At 41.0% G+C, this 21,555-nt stretch overlaps 1 long non-coding RNA gene across 1 annotated transcript in view; it reads right to left on the bottom strand.

The window, feature by feature from the left end:
- The window catches only part of LOC112544700 (uncharacterized), a 55,598-nt gene that overhangs the window by 742 nt on the left and 33,301 nt on the right, over positions 1–21,555 (bottom strand). Inside the window, exon 4 of the long non-coding RNA XR_003088032.2 lies at positions 21,231–21,329. This is a non-coding gene — a long non-coding RNA (uncharacterized LOC112544700). The remainder of the gene's footprint in view (positions 1–21,230; positions 21,330–21,555) is intronic.

Raw genomic sequence — 21,555 nt, 5'->3', positions numbered from 1 at the left:
GAGAATAGAGTATTGAGGCAGAAAAAAATGGAGAAAAGACATAAGAAAGTCCTTCTTATCCATAAAATGACTGATCAATGGTCAACAACTTGCATTTATTCTTATTATTTTATTAAAATTATAAAATTCGCATATTGTTGAAATTCCAGATGGAGAATATAATGGTGGCAGAGACAAAAATGCTAGATATAATCTACTTATCTCCTGTTTGAAAAGGAAAGAAAATAGAGTTGTAAAAGGGAATGGAAAATGAAGGAAGAACATTTATGTGACACACTCCAAATATCGTACGTAAAATGAGGGGAAATACCTGTGTGAAAATTTATTGTATCACAATACTATTCTCCTTTGTCATTTTACACATCTACAAGGACACAAAACTTTCCAAGTGTGTCTCTTTAAGAAGGAGCTCTGAATTCCAGAAGCAATATGTAGCTCAGTACATTGTAATACAGCATTGCCAAGGTAAACAGGCTTTTTCTTCCATACAAAAGCTAGAAAAGAATCCATATAAAACCTGCATAAAGTTTTCGAGCATTCAGATTTATTATTGAGCTTTAGAGGCACTTTTCTTTGCTCCTCTTTTTTCATAGTTACACACATCTGGAAACAGAAATTAGGTATTTTTATATGACTGTATGTTTTTTGAGGAAAGAGAGGTCCAAAAATGTGTTCCATAAATGACAAAAGGCCTCTCACCCCTGCACTAGGTATTAAGGAAAATAGAAATGGGGAATTGTAAATTTGTATCATTTCGACTTTGTGGATTTTTTCTGACCTGTTATCTTTGTAAAGAAGATGGGCTTTTATTAATGCCCAGAATAGGAAATGAGACCTAATACCACAAGCTGTAAGTGCTCTTGGCAAAAGTATGGTGTTTGAGATGGAGTAGCAAGTATAATTTTTAATGACATTGTCAAGAACTGGGCCATACTTTCATATAGTGGAAGCAGGAAAGAAGGCGACTGAATATAACACCAAAACTGTAGGCCTACATTGGGGGTGAGGAGCCTCTGGCCTGTGGACCGTATGCAGTTCGTCAGGGTTAGCTTCTGGCAGCCCATCAGATGCTTTGTTTACCTGAGCATCTGCTGGCATGAAGCCCTGCAGCTCCCAGTGGCCGTAGTTCACTGTTCAGGCCAGTGGGAGCCATGGAAAGTGGTGACCCTTCTTGAAGCACCCATTAACCAGGAACAGCTAACCGTAGCCACTGGGAGCTGCTGGGTTCTGTGCCTGCAAATGTCCAAGTAAACCAAGCATCCGGAAGTCTGTCAGCCGCTAACCCTGAAGAACCACATGCTAGAGGTTACCCATCCCTGGCCTAGATGATGGGACTGGTACTGAAATTGTTGAGAAAAGAAATGGAAAATTTTCTGGGGGGGGGGGGCTGGGAGAAGGCAATGGGGAGCAATCTGGGGTGTGTAGAGGAGGCTGAGGGAATGGGGAAAGTTTAGGGGAATGACTGGAGGGAATGAGGTTGTCAAGGCTTTTTCCCTACTCTGTCATGATAAATGAAGAAGAGGGGGCCCACAAAAGTACCTCAAAACCTTATCTACCAGGCTTTGGTATAAAACTTCCTCCCAAAATATTAACAACCTAGATTTTGGGGATAAAATCCACTGCCACCACCCAAGTAAGGATAAGAAAATCAGGGGAGAGATCACTTGGGAAATCTCACCCCTAAAGTAAAAACCAGGACACAATAATTAACCAATACCAGGTTAATAAAAGAAAAGAGAAAGAACTTGTATTATCACCACAACATTCCTGTTGCAAACATAATGACTAGATGGAACAGTCACAAATTAATATACTCATGGGGAAAACCCCGCCATGGGCCAAGACTCTGTAATTCCATTTCCCAAACCATAAAACCTTATCCTACTTACAGATAGTAAAGAGTCTATTCTTGGAGGGAGACATTCTGTCTTCTTCAGTAGCTGGAGAGAAACTGCCCAGGGACAAAGGAGAGAAAACCCCAAAATTCCTTTGTCCCAGTTTGAAATTCCTACCTACATTCCTATTGGCCGACTCTACCTGGCTTAGGTGAGGGACATAGTTAACGGTGTTCCGTTACAATTATAAAGCATCTTTGCTACTTGATGGCTGAGGTTTGAGGAAGTGAAGTTTTTGCAAGATCAATTATTTTACTGGTCTTTATTACATAAAAAACATATCCCACAAGCATTTCCACTTCAAAGAACAGCAAAAACTATATCCCCCACCAAACTGGTTTGCTTTTAGCTTGATTAAATTAGCACTCTCACCTTCACTCCCATTCCATTGTGAGGATAAACTGCTCTTCTTGCATCTACACTGGCAAAATAAGTGTCCAAAATAGCTCCACTTCTGGTAACAATAAAGGAAACTGTAGCAAATAGACGTGTAGACTTTAAGTTCGGAAGGGACAATCATGATCATGCAGTGAAGATGGGGTTCAGGCATTTTTCCCACTATGTCACCAAACCCTGCCCTGAATATAGTTGGATGACATAGTGGTGAAAGTGTTCTAAGCTACACTATAGCTTCCCTCCTTGGCACCAGTGATGGTGATTTCCTGGTCCTATGCTTGTCAGAAAAGACAAGACCTAAGTTCATATAGCGCTCCTGAAGGGACAGGCCAAGAGGTGTCATTAAGACTGGCCTACCTGCACTGAGTAGAGCAAAGCTCCCAGCTATCTTCTTTTCCAAACTGAATGATCAACAGCCATTTCCTCTGACCCATTTGTGAGATATATTTCTAACATAATAAATGCTACTAAAAGCCTTGATGTTGCAGGAACTTCACTTCTGCAATTAATACTTCAGTTTTAGAAAGCATGGAATATTTCCCACTAGATTCAATAAAAGTGTTCATTTTGTAAAGATTTACAGAACACAAGACTCTCCTCTCAGCTTAATGTGACAGAAAATTAGTAGTTTGTTCTTGTTCTATACATGTGCATATAACGTAAAGACAAGCCAAAGGTAATAGCCAGCAAAGAAAAATCCCTTTGAAGAGGACTGAAAAAGGAAGAAGAGGAGACATGAGAAGTTGAGAGAGAGAGAAAGAAAGAGAGAGAGAGCATAAGAAGAGGGTAGTGGTGGTGCAGGAAATAGCAAAATTCATAGGTAAGCTGTCTTTTTTCTTTAATTCATGAGATTTTATAATAAAAAACAAGAAAGATCGACTGTCTCTTTTCAAAGTAGCAACCTAATATTAAAAACTCCATTACAGTGAAGTTTAGTGGCTGACCTATATTCACTATTCTCTACCAGCCACCAGACTAGAAACATTTTACTTACATTGTCAAGTACAATTACTCAGGTCCATTTGGTCAATTAAAATGCATTGCATACAGCAATACGTATGAAAGGCATTTTGGTATACTCTCAGGAACCTTGGGAAGGAATGAGATCTCCTTTCGTGAAAATCATACAATACAAGTTGATGTTCCAATATGTTTCTGTAGTGAGTTAAGTGCTACCTAAGACACTAAAACAATCTCCTGTTGGAGAGGAACTGATAGTTAGGAATCAATTACTGTAGAAGCCATACTGGGAATGCTAGGAGTATGAATACATATTTTATGAATATTGTATTATTATGAAAACAAGCATGCTGTTTGATGCCTCTGCAAAGAATGCAACTGGCAGGTTGCCAAAGGATGAAAATTAAGATATTTGTAGTCTCCAAATGACATTGCATCATGGGATATCTTGCGGATACTAGATTACTTCAGGGAACATGGAAGTGTAGTGAAGAAGTAGTATGTCCAAACAGTCTTCTTGGAGATCCTTTCTGCCCCATGAATAAAGGAAGATAGAAGGCAAGAAGATTCTTGAAGTGAATTGCTGACTAGGTAAGTGATGGAGGTTTATTGTTTTGTGGAACATTGGTTCACCTGCCATTTGGAGAACAATCTTGATGATCTCCACCACAGTAGAAGGAGAAGCATTCCCCTTAGGGATAGGTAAAAGGAGAGAGGAGCTTTTATTTATCAAAAAATCAAGATGCTGAGAACCAAATTAATAAAAAAATCAAATGACACAAAGAAGAAGTTCTTTAATTGCATGTATACCGATGCTTAGAGTCTTGGAAACAAACAAGAGAAATTGGAATTCCTCATTTATGGGCATAAATTTGATATAGTTGGTGTTACTGAAACTTGGTTAGATGATTCCGATGATTGGAATGTTTTAAAAAATAATTACATCCTGTCTAGGAAGGATCAGGTGGGCACTCTGTAAAAAAGTGTCATTACCTGTCTCTGATAACTCAGAAGAAAATCATCTTGAATGCTTATGGATCGGTGTTCTAACAGAGAAGGCACAAAATGGTGTTGGTGTTTGCAAATCACATTGGGTTTTCTGGTTCCTTAAGTACCTATCTAAAATGTACAGGGAAAAAAAACCTGTGTTATCATGGACAACTTAAATTTCGAGTGACATATTTTGGAGGTACCATACTGCCAGTAGTGAAACAGGCTTGGAAATTGTAAATATCACAGAAATGTTTCCTAACTCAAAAAAGATTGCTTCCAACATGGGGAAATTAATAGTAGCTTTAGCACAACTGATAATGACTTGATCACACATATAATCTGCAAACAGAATTAAGTCCAGAACAGTAAGGCTGTGTCTAGACTACATGGCTCCATCGATGGAGCCATGTAGATTAGACAGATAGGCAAAGGCAAATGAAGCCGCGATTTAAATGATCGCGGCTTCATTTAAATTTACATGGCTGCCGCGCTGAGCCGACAAACAGCTGATTAGCTGTTTGTCCGCTCAGTGCGCTAGTCTGGACGCTCTCCTGCCAACATCAAAGCCCTTTGTCGGCAGCCCCGTTATTCCTCGTGGGATGAGGTTTACCGGGGCTGCCTACAAAGGGCTTTGATGTTGGCAGGGGAGCGTCCAGACTAGCGCGCTGAGTGGAGAAACAGCTGATCAGCTGTTTGTCGGCTCAGCGCGGCAGCCATGTAAATTTAAATGAAGCCGCGATCATTTAAATCGTGGCTTCATTTGCCTTTGCCAAAAAAACAAATCTACATGGCTCCATCGACGGAGCCATGTAGTCTAGTCACAGCCTTATTGTTCTGGACTTACCCTAACATATGAAAGGGCCCTGTAGTAACAGAGTCAAAGAGCTCAATCTATTTAGCTTAACAAAGAGAAGGTTAAGGTGTGACTTGATTACAGTCTATCATTACATATATGTGAAGCAAATATAATGGGCAGGTCTGTTGAATGGAGAAAGGTATAGCATCATGAAATAGCTGGAAGCTGAAGCTAGACAAGTTCAGGCTGGAAATAAGACATACTTTTTATAGAGTGGATAATTAATCATTGGAACAATTTACTAAGGGTTATAATGGAGATTCTCCATCCCTGGCAATTTTAAAATCAAGATTGGATTTTTTTCTAAAAATATATTATAGTAATTATTTTAGAGAAGTTTTATGCTATATGATATATGAGTAGATGATTAAATGATCTTTTCTTTCCTTGGAATCTATTAAAGAAAAATAGCAGATAATTTTATTATCTGTTTGAAATCTACTTTTTTTTTAAAATGCCATTTGTAATCCATGAACTCTCTGAAAACATAGCCTTTGCTAACTAGAGAATATAAGCATGTCATTTGGAAATATATCTGTAGGGTATAAGTTCCCAACGCTCTAACGCTCTGCATCATGATGTTAGGTTCACTCTGTTTAATGTAAGAACCTGGGACTATATGACAATATTTTCAAATGTAGTCTTACTGGCAACATAGAATTCGTTCTGTATTGATGACCATGCAAACTGAATGATTAAGGAGATTCAGAAAAAAGAAAGGAACCTCCAAGAGAAACTTTGTGGCCGTTGCGTACTCTATTGTTTTTGAAAAAGTGCTTCACGTTTTCCATGCCTTGAGAGTTATTAGCTGCACCAGATTAGTGGTTTTGTCTGCAAGCCAGACTATAAATCATCATCAGCATGAGGCATGATGTTCACTATTAATGCCTTGTTTTCCCTACTGAAATGTCTTTTTGTGCTTATTTTCTCTTGATCCTTGGCATTCTGCTGACCATCAATCAAAGAACAACTTGAACATTCCTCTCTGTCTTGCCTCAGTGCACTCTTGCTTTTCTTGACCATTAACCACTCTCTGGAATGCACATTTACTGTCTGTATCTTTAGGCCCCTGAATTCTCCTCTCCTATCTACCCTCCCTTCCTGGCTCCAAACTGCAAAGCAATATTTCCCGTTTGTTGAATGAAGAGCATTTCATAGTCTGTTTGATATGGCCTGAAAGCCCACAGAAGATCACTGATGCACAACCCCACTTTTATTCCATAGGCCTGTGGGAGCCCAGAGAGATAAGAAGCCTTTCTGCTAGGCCAACCACACCACCTTATACACAAAAACAAATATTCCTGCCTTTTATTATTTAATTGGTTTCATATTCAATGCCAAAAGAATTGTGGGTTGATGTTTATCTAAAGATGTATCTTGAAAAAAGTTATCCTGAAATGTGTGAGCAAGCTTGATTTTTATGCACCAGCTGGTTTCTTTCTTTACAAAAATGCAGTGTTTACTGGAGTGAGGAACAGACTACATTCATTATTCAGTGGCAAGGAAGTTTTGACTATTCCCTGAGCTTCTACAAAACCCTTCAAAGGCAAGTAAAGAGAAAATGGTTCAACACAAGTTCAGTTAGATACATGAATAAATTGTAATGACATTTCCCAGAAAAGTTCCCAAATCCAGAGACTCTCCTCATCTAAAGCTTATTGGTATAAATGCTTTTTTTCACATGAGCACATGGTTGTTTTTCCTGGGGTAAGAGCAAACACTGTTTTCCTAAGTTCTTTATGTCAGTTATTTTAATATGTAAATGAAGTTGAAAGGACATACAAAATTAATTTGAACCTATAGCTGTCTTCAACTATATGGTTTATTCATGAGTGAAGTTTGACTAGTTACATAGCTGAGAAGGATTTTATGGACTTACTGTGCAAAACATTTTAATATATTTGTCTTATTTATTTGTCTATGTTGGCCATGATCTATTACAATGTTAATGACTGATTTGTTTTGAATTAAAAATAAAGACTAGGGTCTTGATCCTCCAATGACATGGGTCTGCATATTAAGATTTCATTGAAGGATCGAGAACAAAGCAGTGAATTTTCATCTCCATATTATTTGGCACCACCTAAATTTAACCTCATTTAGTATGTTTTCTAATGCTGTATTAATAAGTGTTAAGCAGTTGATTATTTAACATAAATTGGTTGCCTTAAAAATAGTAATAAAGCAACCATCCTGATATACCATTTCCAAGTAAAATTTAAAAAAAAAAATATATATAGTATCTTTCATAAAGAAGCTTTATAAATTACATACATACATCATCACAGACCTATAGTGATCTCTGTGGTAGACATGAATCAGCTAGTGTACTGGATGCTTCATAATGGAGTTCACAACTTTTACTCACTATTGGAGGGGTATAGATGGCCAATGGTGCCATTTCGGGCATGTGAGGGGGCAACAGCCATGCGCTCTGGGATGTGGCTTGCTTTTCATCCCATTCGCCAGACACTAAGGGAGTGAGGGGAAAGTGCTTGCATTCTGTATGTGCCTTTCACACCTGGTTGGTGAGCTCCCTTCACCAGCCAGGTGTGAAAGGCATGCATGGAATGCAAGCACTTTCCCCTCACTCCCTTAGCATCCGGGCAATGTGATGAAAAGCTAGAGCCACATATCAGATCGTACGGTTGCTGCCCGTCCCCCCATGATGTGCCTGAAATGGCGCCCTTGTGGATGGCTCAAGACAGAGGAATGAATGAACATTGCACTGCTTGGAAAGTAGTTCATTACACTAATTTAAGGAGGGTACACAAATGTTTGAAAGACTATTTACAAAGAATGATTATCAATGATTTTTGTCAAAATGGTAGGATGAAAGAAGTGAAGTTCCATAAGACTCTGTACTAGGTAGAGTAGTAGTTAGTAGTGTCATTTATGACTTGGATGACGGAGATGAAAACACATTTATAAAATCTGCAAATGACACCACTCTAGGAGGGGTTGTATACAGTTTGAAAAACAGAACTGAAAATGATTTTGATAAATTGGAGAGTGGTCTGAAGTCAATAAGCTGGAACTGATTAAAGGTAAATGCAAACTACTACAAATAGGAATGAAAAAAATCAAAGAAAAATACAAGATAGAGAATACTTAGCTAGATATCAGTATTGCAAAAAAGATTGTGGGAGTTATAGTGGATCATCATTGAATGAGTCAATGGTGTGATGCTAGTGCAAGAAAGGGAAATGTCGTTCTGGACTGTATTAATAGGAGTATACGTAAAAGACACAGGAGTCAATTATTCCACTCTTTTTGGTCTGGTGTAGTATCATTAAGACCCTGTGTCCAGTTTTGGGCACCACACTTTGAGAAAGGTGTAGGCAAATTGGAGGAAGTCCAGGAACAAAATGATGAGACGTTTCAACAACATGACCTGTGAGGAAAGTTTGAAAGAACTAGCCATGTTTTGCCTAGAGAAGAGAAGGCTGAAAGATGATAGCAGTCTTTAAATATGTAAAAGGTTCTTATGTGAGGTATGTCTACACTAGCCCCCTAGTTCGAACTAGGGAGGCTAATGTAGGCATTCGAAGTTGCAAATCAAGCCCAGGATTTAAATATCCCGCGCTTGATTTGCATCTTCCTGGCCGGTCGCCATTTTTGAAATTTACAAGTCCAGACTAACTGCCTGTGTCTACACGTGGCAGGAACCCAGCAGTTCGAAATAAAGGCCTAGTTCGAACTAGGGGGCTAGTGTAGACATACCCGTGGAGAACAATCATCAGTTGTTCTCTATATCCATTGAAGGTGGGACAAGGAGCGATTGGCTTAGCTTGAAGCAAAGCAGATTTAGGTTAGATATTAGGAACTTTTTCTAGACAGATAGGTAAACATTTGAGGCTTGTGGTATCCATGTCCTAGGAGGTGTTAAAGAACAGGTTAGACAAAACTTGTCAGGGATGATGTAGGTATAGTTAACCAGGGAAGTTTCATAGACATATATGTAATGATACAATCTTCATAGGAAGAGGCCTGACATTTCTCTTGTCTAACTGGGAAACTAGCTTAGAATAGCTATTCATCAATAATTATTAAGCTAAGAAAAGTACCCGCACAGCAAGCTAGCTCATTTCACAATAGGTTCCCAACATAGACAAATCCTTAATGCACGTTTACATTAAAGATTAAATGCAGAGCTAACTGTGAAGGGGTAGTAGTACCAATATCAGGGCCAGACTAAGGGATGGGCTAGTAAGGCAGCTGCCCAGGGCGCCAACCTACAGGGGGCACCCGGCTCCCGGAGGGCTGCAGCGGCCGCCCGAGGCGGGGGCTGTGTTAACCCCCACAGCACTGGCCAGTAGCGCCCTTCCCCCCGCGGCTGCAGGGCCCTGCACGGCCAGGCGCCGCCTGCCCCGGGTGGCCCTGGGCTGCGCACCATCGGCAATGGCTGAGCTGACTGGGCAGCCCATGCGCCGTGCGTCTGCCCATGCGCCCTGGGGGCGGGCCTGCGCATGCGTCGGGGCAGCACTGTGCGCCTGGGGCCCGGAGCGCCAAAATGGCTTGGGCCGACCCTGACCAATATTGAAGTGTGTGTAACTACTATTTTAGGACCAGATACATTAATACACTCCAGTCGTTTTGTGCTGCTCCAGCAATGGAAACTAGCCACAAATCTGACTTGATTGGCCAGTTAAAGGAGGTTTATCTCCGACAGGCATTTCTGGAGTTGGGGTGGAGCTCTGAGCCTGTTCCATGGATGCTAGGCCTCTAATTCTTGTGTTTTGTGATCTAGGAAAAGCACTGCAGTGTGAGGAGATTTTAGAGAGAAGTTTTGCATACAGTCGTACCAGATGTTAAAGTAATTTACTCCACAGGGAATGCTATTAATTCATTGGGCAGCTGCTTAAATTACATCAGCTCTAAGGTACCTCTGAGTTAAACTGGCAAATGTCTTGTGCTTTGCTAGTTCCAGGATTATTTAAAGCCACACCCTTGTTTGCCATTCGGTTGTTCCTGCACTGAGTGCAGTTAATTCAGCCTGTAAAATCTAGCACCCAAATTTCAGTTTACACCATCAGTGTCTTGAGAACACAGTTACTCCCAGAATTTACATTCCAGTTGCAGCAATATCTTTGGAATCAGTAAGTTGTAACTATCCATTCTTATGTATAATTAGGAATAGCAGTTTAAGATGTTGTCTGGTTCTTTAGCGGTTTGGCAATCATGACAGGAAGTACTTAAAATGTGATTTGTTTAAATATAGCCATTCCCTCCTCCCCCCCAAGAATTAAATTTTTCCCTTACATGGCAACTCTCATTGTCTTGCTTATACATGAAATGTTATTGGAGGTAATGGGATAAAAGTTAGCTTTCATAACTCTTTTAAAGATTACATTTATAACAGGAAATAAAAGACTGACCTTAATTCTTATATATACAGAGCTTTATCATAATTAATAATAAATGTTATCCCTACAAATAACATTTTCTTTTAAATCCTATTTCAGATGAAAAAGTTGATGCTTATACAATATGCTCAAAATTTATTTTGAGGCTGGAAGAGACCACGCTCAATTTCTATAAAGAACATATGAACCTACTGTGTTCTTTCATACACCACAGATTTTTGAAGCTATTTGTGTGCATAAATAATAGGCCAGTCTTACAAATGAGATGGCATTTGCTTTGCTTCTTTTTCCATTACATCATTGAATCTAGTCACGGTACTTAAGAAGCCAATTTGTGCTGTTTCTTTTAAACAAGCCTATTTTAGTACTTATGCCTTAATTCAATAAGATGGCATTAGAAATAAACTAGCCAGACATACAAGCTATGCCCATGTTAGATAATTTTGCCTGCTTAAAAGTAGTGTTATATGGATCTCAGTTTTCAATAGTTTATACTGTTTATTTCTCCCTCAAATGTTATAAACTGTCACTTTAAAAAGCTACAGAAGGGTTTACAAGAAATGAAAGAAAACAAGTTCTAGAATAACAGAGATCAGGCAAGCTAATGGCTTAAAAATGGAGGGAAAGCACAGTTTTTATCCCTCCCCCTCTCTCAGATCTCATAAATATTACAAATTCTTAATTATGGTATTTCCTCAGTCAAGTCTTCCTTAGTCCCTATCCTGAGGACAGAAATGGGAGTTTGAGGCTTAGAACGAAAGGTCATAGATCCCAGGGGAGATGCCACTAGCAAGGACTATTCATTTCACCGATCTCCTCAATACTACAGGTTGACCCTCTCTAGTGTGGGGCTCTCTGATCCAGCAACATCCATGGTCCAGGAGGACCAGGGATGTTGCCAGACCAGAGAGCTCCTGGACTAGAGAGTGTCAGTGGCTGAGAGTCTGGCAGCTGCAGGTGGGACTGGGGGGAGCCCATCCTTGGGAACAGGGAGCCTGACAGTTGGCCATGACCAGCATCAGAGCCCAGTTGGGAGCACTGAGATCAGTGGCTGGGGCCAGGACCGGACCGGCAGCAGAGCCTAGCTAGGGGCATGGAGCCTGGTAGCTGGGGTCAGAGTTAGACTGGCAGTAGAATCTGGACAGGGATGCAGAACCTGGTGGTGGGGCCAGACCTGCTATGGAATCCAGCTAGGGCCAGTGGTGTAGGAGCAGGGAGACTGTGGCTTGCAGCCCTGAGTTGGTAGCAGTACTCAGCCACTGGCCAGGAGGGGCTCTGGACTAGGGGCTACGTTGACAGCAGAGAAGGGTGAGGAACAGCCCAGAGTCCATCAGCAGAGGGGCCAGAACTGGTCCCAAGGGTGCTGGACCAGTCAGGTCCCAAGGGTGCTGGACCAGGGAGGTCTAAGCTGTACCTCCTACTGTGATTCTGGAGACAGCAGACAATACCTTGGGCCACCAAAGGAGGATTTGTGAGGGTAAAGGGAAACTCCATCTTGGCTGCATTCCTCTTTTGCTGTTTTCAGGACCTTTCTTCCCATGTTTGCTCTTCTTTTCTTTCTTCCCCACAGCAACACAGAGGTTCAAAATTTTTGGGCCTCGTTTTTTTTTAAGGTCTCTGTTCAACACAAATTCCATCCCCGTGAATGTGAGCTATAACTCCTATGGCTTTGTTTCTTGAATCAGGAAATAATAATTTAAAAAAAAATTCACCCTGTTTTTCCAGAGGTGAGACTACTTTTGATCATCCTCCATTCACATAAAACATACAGAGCTAGTGATTTCATTGGCTCCTCTTAACGATTTTAGATAAACTCTAATAGACGTCTGACAAAAAGTTTATGCCCAGATGAATTTGTTAGGTCTTTATGGTGCCACAGGATTCCTGATTGTTTTTGCTGGATCTTGTCTCCAATCAGCAGAGCCAACAGCCTCCTCAGGCCACTAGGCAAGTTGTGTGTGTGTGTGGGGGGGGGGGGGGGGGGGGGGAGGGGCTAGCTCTGTGCTTGCAGAAGGGGCTAGGCCAAGGCAGAAAGGGCAGGGCCGAGGGCAGCTGGCCTTCTCCACTGCCCAGAGCATGCCTCCCCCCCCCCACACACACAGCCTTTACCATGGCCCAGAAGGCATGGCCCAGTGCTCAGGCACAGTGCTCTGGTGTCTATTTAAAGGGCTCAAGATTCTGATCACTGCAGCAGCAGCTGGAGCCTTAGGCCCCTTTGAATCACTGGCTCTGGGGCAATTGCACCCTTTGCCTCCCCCCTGTCAGTGGGCCTCATTCCAAAAGGCATGCACACGAAGTCATCAGGCATCTGATTAAAGAGACATCTCTTTATATGCGTCTATAAAGGGTCAACAACTTGTCTGTCAAACTCAAAACAGTGGACCATATCCACAGCTGACATATGTCAGTATAGCTCCATTAATATCAATGGAGCAATGTCCACTGATGCTTGCCGGAGATCCGGCCCACTGCCAGTCTTTGCTTGACTAGTGTTGCACCTAAAGATAGCTTGAATGAAAAATGGACCTAAAAAGTCTTGTGTGAGTTTCAGCAATCTGGGAAACTTGTGTAGTTTTCATATAAAAGATCCAAATCAAATGAGGAAATCCAAATGTTGACTTAAGCTACTACCAAGTTGCAAAAAATCAGTGTCAATTTTTTACCCTAGTGAGTAAAATGTGTCAATTTTTTACCCTAGTGAGTCAGACAGAAAAATTCGGAGGCAGAAATGGTAAAGATGACATATTAGAAACCTCCCCCAAATACTAAATTAATCCATAGCCCAGGCAAATTTTGTTGAGTAACGTGATATAAAAATGTACCAAGCTATAGAAACATCCAGAGTTTATGTGTCACAGGAAACTGTGCATCCCTTCTTATGAATAAACCACTTACTGTATGTACTGTCAGGTTTCATAAAATTTGTGCTAAAATAGGAAGTAAACCAATGGTTAGTAGGAGCAATGCTTTTTTTGTTAAAAAAAAAAAAAGGTGCCAGTGCTCCAGGGGAAAAGTTGTTGAGCTGATTGGAGGTACCGGTGCTACGTACCAGGCAGTACCATCACAAAAAAAGCACTGAGTAGGAGCAAGCCAACTAACTGATGTATGAGTATTAAGTCAACATCTGCTTCTGTAGTCATTGTTTATTACAAATGAAAAATAAATAACCTTTTTGGGGAGTTGAAGGAAATATTCTTTTATGCTCAACATGGCACTGAAAGGCTGAAAATGTTCAGTATTTAAAACATTTGAGTTTTTTAGAGGCTTTTAAAAAATAATTAGAGACATGAAGTAATAAAACGTCCAGAAAAATGAATGATTTATGAGTAATAAAATGTGGCCTATTCTTCTAGATATTCAATCCTCTAATTATCCACAAAAAAGTTTGTATGAGATGCTCATTATTTGAATCTTTACCATTTGCCAGAGTGCTTTTGGCAACCTTTTTAATAATATCAGCAGGGCTATAGGAAATGAGCTGGAAAGCATTAAAATAATATTCAAAACAATCTTTAGGTGTTTGATTCTTTTATGAACTTCTCATTAAGCCATTCAAACTTTAATCCATAAACAGATGGTTTGTTTACCTGAACATCTGCAGGCATGGTTATTAAAAACTGTCCATTGGATTTGCTATAGTAAGTATGTACATATGGCTTAATTCTCTGCCTTGCACCTACGCTATGTCTAAACTACATTCCTCTTCCGAAAGAGGAATGTAAATGAGCCCGATTGAAAATTCAAATGAAGTGCAGATTTACAAATCTCATGCTTCATTTGCATAATTGTGTGAGAGCGCTTTTTCAAAAAACGGTTTTTCAAAGAAGAAACTGCAGTCTAGATGCGGTTTTTCGAAAGAACCCGTACTCCTCATTTTTTCAGGAGTACGGGTTTTTTCAAAAAAAGGTGTTTTTTTTTTAAAGAACCCCATCTAGACTGCGGTTTCTTTTCTGAAAAACCCTTTTTTGAAAAAGCGCACACATGCAATTATGCAAAAGAATCTGCACTTCATTTGATTTGTAAATCCGCGCTTCATTTGAATTTTCAATCGGGCTCATTTACATTCCTCTTTCATAAGAGGAATGTAGTTTAGATGTGCCCTTTCTGTAGTCATTTAAGGGGGTGTAAACCATTCTTCATTTTACACCCACCTTGCACTCACTTTGTGCAGTCATCTGTGCCTGAGGAAAATGCAGGGCAGGGAAGGATCAGGTCCTAGCAATTCATTTCTTTACACTTAGAGATTCATTCTCCACTGTCCTTGTGAAATCACCTTCCTCTGTGGTTGAAAAACTTTCTAATGAGAATGGATGTGTCATAGTCTGGCAGACTCTTTGAGGTGGGATGGATTCAGACCTGCACATCGGATAGCAGCTATCCCATAGCCTCACTGATGAACTGGCAACATGGGCCCTAATTAATTGCACCATCTGGGTATGATGGGGCATAACTAGAAATTGATCCAGACTGTGATGGTGAAGGACAGAAAGTACTACTTAAATAGGACTTGGAAGGTAATAGAAAACCAGGTAGGCAGTGCTTCCTTTTCCCTGGGAAGGGCCTAAAGCAGGAATACTCCTCTCAGGACTCCCTTTGAAAATATTTCGTGCTGTGATGACTTCCCCTCCCCAAACCAGAACACCCTTATTTCTGTGCTGCTGTTGGCAGCATCACTGATGGCAGAACTGGGCATCTGGAAACCCACCACTTTCTCACTACCCACCTCTGAAGCAATGTACATAAGTAAGAGTGGAAATACCATGATCCCTCACAATAGGCTTACAACCTCCCTTTGGGTTGGGACTCCCAGTTTGGAACACACTGGCACAGAGAAAGGCCCAATAACTTGGGACTGGCGAAGTCCAGGAAGCAGAGCTACTATAGCAGTGGCTTTAGTGCTTGGGGTGAGGGCCTAGCATGGAGAGGAGCCACAAACGAGGGTCTGTAAGGACTTAGCAGTGATGTAGAAGCCTATGAGGTGTAGAAATCCAGTTTTGGTGATACTTAGATTCCCAGCAGGAAATAGTCTGTGAGGTCAGTACCCTGGCAAGGGGGATAAATCAAAACGGAGACCAGGAGGAGAGAAGGCCTGTTTGTTTAGTGCTGAACCCCTGAAGGGGAGTAAACTGTTATATGGATTAACCCTATAGACATGTGTTACACAAAACTCAGTCCAAGAGGGAATCCAAGCAAGGGACCAGCCATGACTGAGCATGGTGGCAGATGAAGTAGCCATGAGCACAATCCCCTGCAATGCTGCATCTAGGCACAAGGGGATGCTCAGGAGGTAAGGATACATATTCCCTCATGATACTAGTGGTGGGAAAGAGGGGATAGACCCTGGAAGAGAAATGGAACCAGGATACAAGGAGGGACAGATGCAGACACTAAATGTCACATACTTATATCTGGGGAGGTCTGATTCTGTGAGGCAAAGCTCTATGAGGCAAAGTTCAGCAGCTGAGACTCACTGAGTGGCAGTGGTGTGCTAGAGCTGTAGCTGCAGCTAGGCAGGCTTAAAAAGCAGGAGCCAGCACCTCCTGTTATAGGCCTTCATTGAAGAAGCAGCAGTAGCTCCAAGTACCATGTCCAACCAGCCTGAGGCCTGGCCAAGGGGACATTAGGACTGTGGACAGATGGGACATTTAAGAAAGGCTTGCCATTCCGTGAACTAGGCTGGGGATAGGAGGGATGGGACTGATTTGTGAGGGCAAACTTTAGGAAAAGTAACAAACTCTGCCAATGGCTAAGAAGTGGCCAGCATTTGTGATTTATTCACCTTCTCCTGACCCTCCCAGTTCTTCATCTTAGCCCAAGTCAGCCCCAAAGTGATGGACCTTCATCTATGTCCTTCCTACTTCTCCTGACTCCCCAACCTAATTCAGATGGTGCCTTCCCTGTTTCACAGCAGCAGCTGCGGGTCAGTTTCTAATTAAGTACCATTCCGCACGAAAGGGCCACCAATTAGGCCTCTTGATGCTAGTTCATTAATGAGGCTAAGAGAGAGCTTCTAAGGCAGGACTCAGATACTATCAACAACATGCTGAGGGTCCTCAACCTCAAATTAAAGGCACAGAGTACTTAGCATCCTGAACCGGTTCTAAAATAGCAGGGATGTGGCAAATCAGATACCAAGGTTCATTGGCAGGGAAACATCTACAGTGTCTGCCTCTATGCCTTACTTTATCCAGTACTAGCATGAAATTCCATGAAAGCTGCATGGAATTAAAACAGCAAAACTGGACTTATACCTTTCTGGGCTATAAGCACAGAAATAAATATTTGTTCCCATCCACTTTGAGTAGAGTGATGCTGATTCACATTTATATAAAATCCGTATAATCTAGGTGCTTATGGCCCACCGCACTACAGTATTTGAATGCCTCACCATTACTAACCAATTTATCCTTGCAATATCCCTTTGAAACAGGAAAGTACTACTCTCTAATTTAACATATGGGGGCTTGAGGCACAGAGATAAAACCAACATTTTAAAGGCATTTAAGTACCTAAAGATGCAGACAAGTGCTTTGAAAATTACCTGGGGTGCCTACCTGTATTTTTGGGCACCTAAACTCATTTAAAAATCTATCCCAGAGGATATGTCTACACTGCAATTAGACACTCATGGATGGTCTGTACCAGCTGTCTCAGCTGTGAGGCTTTTTAATTGTGGTATGCATGTTCCAGCTCAGGCTGATGGCTGAGCTCTGGGACCCTCACAGTGTCCTAAAACCTGGGCCTCAGCTTGAGCCTGAATGTCTATTCTGTAAACAGCCCTATAGCTCAAGCCCCATCAGGCTAAATCAGCTGGCATGGGCCAATCATGGATGTCTAACTGCCGTGTAGACATACCTTTAATGATTTAACTAAGCTACATTGAATTAGCTCTCATCTCTATCTTCCTACTATCTGTTTCTTTTTCTTTCACTTCATGCATCTGATGAAGTGAGTTGCAACTCACAAAAGCTTATGCCATAAAATATTGTTAGTCTTTAAGGTGCCACTGGACTCCTTGTTATCTAAGCTAAATAGTAAGTCTGTGGCAGACTAGGATTCAGTAGATCTCCAGGGTACCAGTCCATCACTTTAACTACTAAACTAAAAGTTTAGTAACTACTAAAAGTTACTAGTTTGGCTCAGCTTTCCCTTTGATATTGCCTCTCTGTGTCAAGGGGGAAGGGTGAAGCTTCATGCACTGTGAATCCTCTCCTTCACTCAAACTCTCACTCAGACCCCACACCTTCTCCTGCACCCCAATTCCCTACTGCAAGCTCCCTTCTGCATCCCAGAGCCCCCATCTCCTCCATAGAAAAGTGTAGCCCTTATTAAGTGAGAAAGCATTTGGTTCTCAGCTAACTTTCCATCTACATATGGAATGGAAAGTGATGAAAGCTTGTGTTCCTGATATGTCCCCACAGAGTAAAAGTGCAAGTGTCAGTACTTTTCTGACCAATCCTATTCTTGTAGGCATCAGATTGTTTATCGAGCATCCATATTTGTTGTTGTTAATCCAAAGTCCAATCATGGGGTATGTCTACACTAGCCCCCAAGTTCGAACTGGGGAGGCTAATAAGGGCGACCGAAATTGCAAATGAAATGCGGGATTTAAATATCCCGTGCTTCATTAGCATGTTCCTGACCGGTCGCCATTTTGGAAATTCACTAGCCCGGAATAACTGCCCGTGTCTACACATGGCAGAGAAGGGCAATTCTGAAATAACCCCCTTACTTCGAATTACCAGTTAAACCTCATTCCATGATCCTCATTCCATGAGGTTTAAGTGGTAATTCGAAGTAAGGGGTTTATTTAGGAATTGCCCTTCTCTGCCGCGTGTGGACACGGGCAGTTATTCCAGGCTAGTCAATTTCCAAAATGGTGACCGGCTGGGAACATGCTAATGAAGCACGGGATATTTAAATTCCGCACTCCATTTGCAATTTCGGTCCCCCTCATTAGCCTTTCTAGTTCGAACTAGGGAGCTAGTGTAGACATACCCTTGCTGCAGATTGTTTAAAAATCCCAGAACCCCCAATTTATAGAAATAATACTAATGCACTTCATATAAACATATTAATTCAGCCCTAATTAACTAGGAATTAGATCACAGAACACTTCAAGAAGCCTGACTTCCATGTACAAAGGTGCCTCTAATATCGTTTGGACAGTGTAATTAAGCCTACATTACCCTTACACTCACTCTAAAGCTGCTTCACATTTCTCTAGCTGTGTAAAATGACCCTAATGTAAATTAAAATGTCCCATTGTCTCTCTTCCTCTGTGGCAGAGCTCCCAATGACTTCAGTAGTGCACGATCAGGCAATATGTATTCAAGAGTCCCTGGTGTATGCATCTCTGTGTATTGACATTTTCCACAGAACTTTGCCAAACAAAAATTGTTTTGTTCAAAGTCCAAATTCCTGTTGAAAAAAAGTGTTCACAGGAACATTTTGACCAGCCCTAATTTTCAAAATAAATTCTTAATGATCTGGGGATAGGAGCATTTTATAGATACCAATTCCCAGACCTACCAACGTGTATACATGCAGTGAACATGTGTGAATGTTTCTCATTCTTACCAAGACAGCCAATGTCTCCTTTCTTCATGTGTGGATAGAGACAATTTGCTTGATGAGCTGTTAAAGTTCACTGAGGCTACGTCTACATTGCAAAGCTTTTGCGCAAAAACTCCCATTTTTGCTCAAAAACCTATGGAGAGTCCACACCTCAAGTGTGCTTTTGCTCAAGTAAATCAGCAGTAAAATGTCAGAACAGAGGGCTTTTGCCAGTGTAGGTAAACCTCCTTCTACAGGCGTAATTCCCTTTTGTGCTACAGCTATTGCATTAAAAGGCAAGTTTGGATGCTCCAGAGAGGTTTCTTGTGCAAGAAACCCCTATGGAAAAAAAAGCACAGGTACTCTGATGGCCATTCTGTGTATGGTCATCAGAGCTTTCTTGCGCAAGAGTGTCCATGAAGTGTGGATGTGCTCTTGCTCAAAAGCACATCACTTTTGCGATGCGCTTTGAGGTGTGGACATGCTCTTGTGCAAGAACTTTTTGCGCAAAAACTCTTGCACAAAAGGCTCCTTGCGCAAGAAGCCTGCCGTGTAGACATAGCCTGAGAGAACTCCTGTCTCCAAGTATTACTGCAGTGGAATTGGGGCTTTCATAGAACTGCCTTGTTTCCTTCAAAGAGAAAATAGACAGAACAGGTAGGGATTTAAAATGTATCTGCATGAGGAAAGTCAAACAGAGGGTGATGCTTGAAAAATTTTACCAGAGCAGTTGCATGCTACCTAGTGGTAACAGAAGCTTGAAGTAAAATTCAGAGATATTTGGAGAAAGATGAAGATCCACAAAGACTTCTAGAAATTTTTGAGGACTGTAGAAATATGGCAGATTGCAAAATCAGTGCAGCTGAGAAAAGGATGTTTTTGCATATTTGCAAGTTTATCATGATTTTTTCCCATGAAAAATTATGAAAGTTTAATTTTTTATTAGCCAGCCCATCTTTACTTTATTTCTATCTCGCCTGCATCAAAAAGATTTTTTTTTAAAAAAGATACAGATGACAATACTATCTTGAAATTATGCAGTCAGCTACTTTTGATTGGGTTTCTTTCAGTATAAATCTTGTTGAAAGATAGCTGGGCAATGAGAATAGTTGGAGACAGAGTTTGCAAATGTACACAAACTTCACATGGTAATTTCCTGTTGTTCATTGCTCTGACAATTTACTATCTGACCATTCACCATCATTCTGTTTTATGTTCAGTGGATGCATTTATGCATGCTTAACTATTTAAGATTCTCTTGTTGTCCATATTTCTAAGACCTGACACTAGACCAGACAGATCATCTTAAGGTACGCCATCCAGCTGTGGAAAATGCATAGCTGGATTTGGCTTACCTTAAGTCAAGCTGCCGCAGCAGCTACACTAGGGGAGCATGTGCTCCCATTGGCTTCCTTAATCCTTGCAGATCGATGAATATTGGATGCCAGCTGGGGCTGCTCTCAGCATTCCATATAGGGGTCTACACTAGACCCACTAAATCGAATGTTTGAAGATTGACCCCGGTTTGATTTTCTCTGTAGTGTACACATGCCCTAAGATAGCAGATAGAAGAGAACTGAGGGAAAATAAGTAGCCAAGTAAGCATAAGTAGCCAATCACAAGTAATTCAGTTAGAATTCACTGTCAAAATATTAATCTTGATAAGCTAATGTGACCTTAAGCTGAATATAATAGGTAATTGTAAAGAAATTAGTTCATTTAAATATTGCACTAGCCCAAGGCCTCAATCATTTCATAATTAAAACTAAAATAAAAGTTTTATGGTGTGTTTGGTAGTCTAGAAAACTTAAGTTTGTCAATCAGATAGCCAACAATGTTCACCAACAAGTCTCCTCTTCTGCTTGGAAATGTAATTTTCCTTCCCTAGCACATACACAGATTTGATATTACCGTAAAGCCCACCAAGTAGATAACCTTTGCTCGGCCTGTGACCATACCCTGTCAGTTCTTCTGCATTCGGTGACTTATCAGATGTGCATAATGCATAGTTATCTTCTGAGAGCTGACCCTTTTGCACCACTTTGATGAGAGAAAGTGGCTGAAAACTGCCCAGTAGAGAATTTATTGGCATGGGAGAACTCCTTTTTAATACAAGTGTGCTGGCTTCCAGCGCGGCAACTTTCAACTGGCTAGACATGAATAGCTCCATGATCTGGCACACAGAGAGGGAGAGGTTGTATGACTTACCCAAGAATTCATGGCAGAGTCAATTATTAGAACTCCTGCTTTCCATTCCCATGTGTAGTCTATTAGTCCTGGCTGCTGCTTAAAATTTTGGGAAGGAGACTGGAAAAATTAATGAATAAAAAGTCAATTAACTTTCTAAAATCTTATTTAAGTATTTTTTTTATTATTATATGTATTAGATGAAGCGTTGGGTTACTTTTTATTTTATCCAAACCATCGCATATTTAAATTTTAGCTTTCAAACTGGGGCATTGCTGGATGCCATCCTCTTCCTGGATGCTCTAGTGAAAATCCAAAGTAAAGATCCTTGAAAGACTATCAGTAG

Source organism: Pelodiscus sinensis, chromosome 1 (assembly GCF_049634645.1).
Source record: "Pelodiscus sinensis isolate JC-2024 chromosome 1, ASM4963464v1, whole genome shotgun sequence".
Classification (NCBI taxonomy): Eukaryota; Metazoa; Chordata; order Testudines; family Trionychidae; genus Pelodiscus; species Pelodiscus sinensis.
Note: the sequence above shows the minus strand (reverse complement) of the source record. Positions and strands in the feature narration are given on the sequence as shown.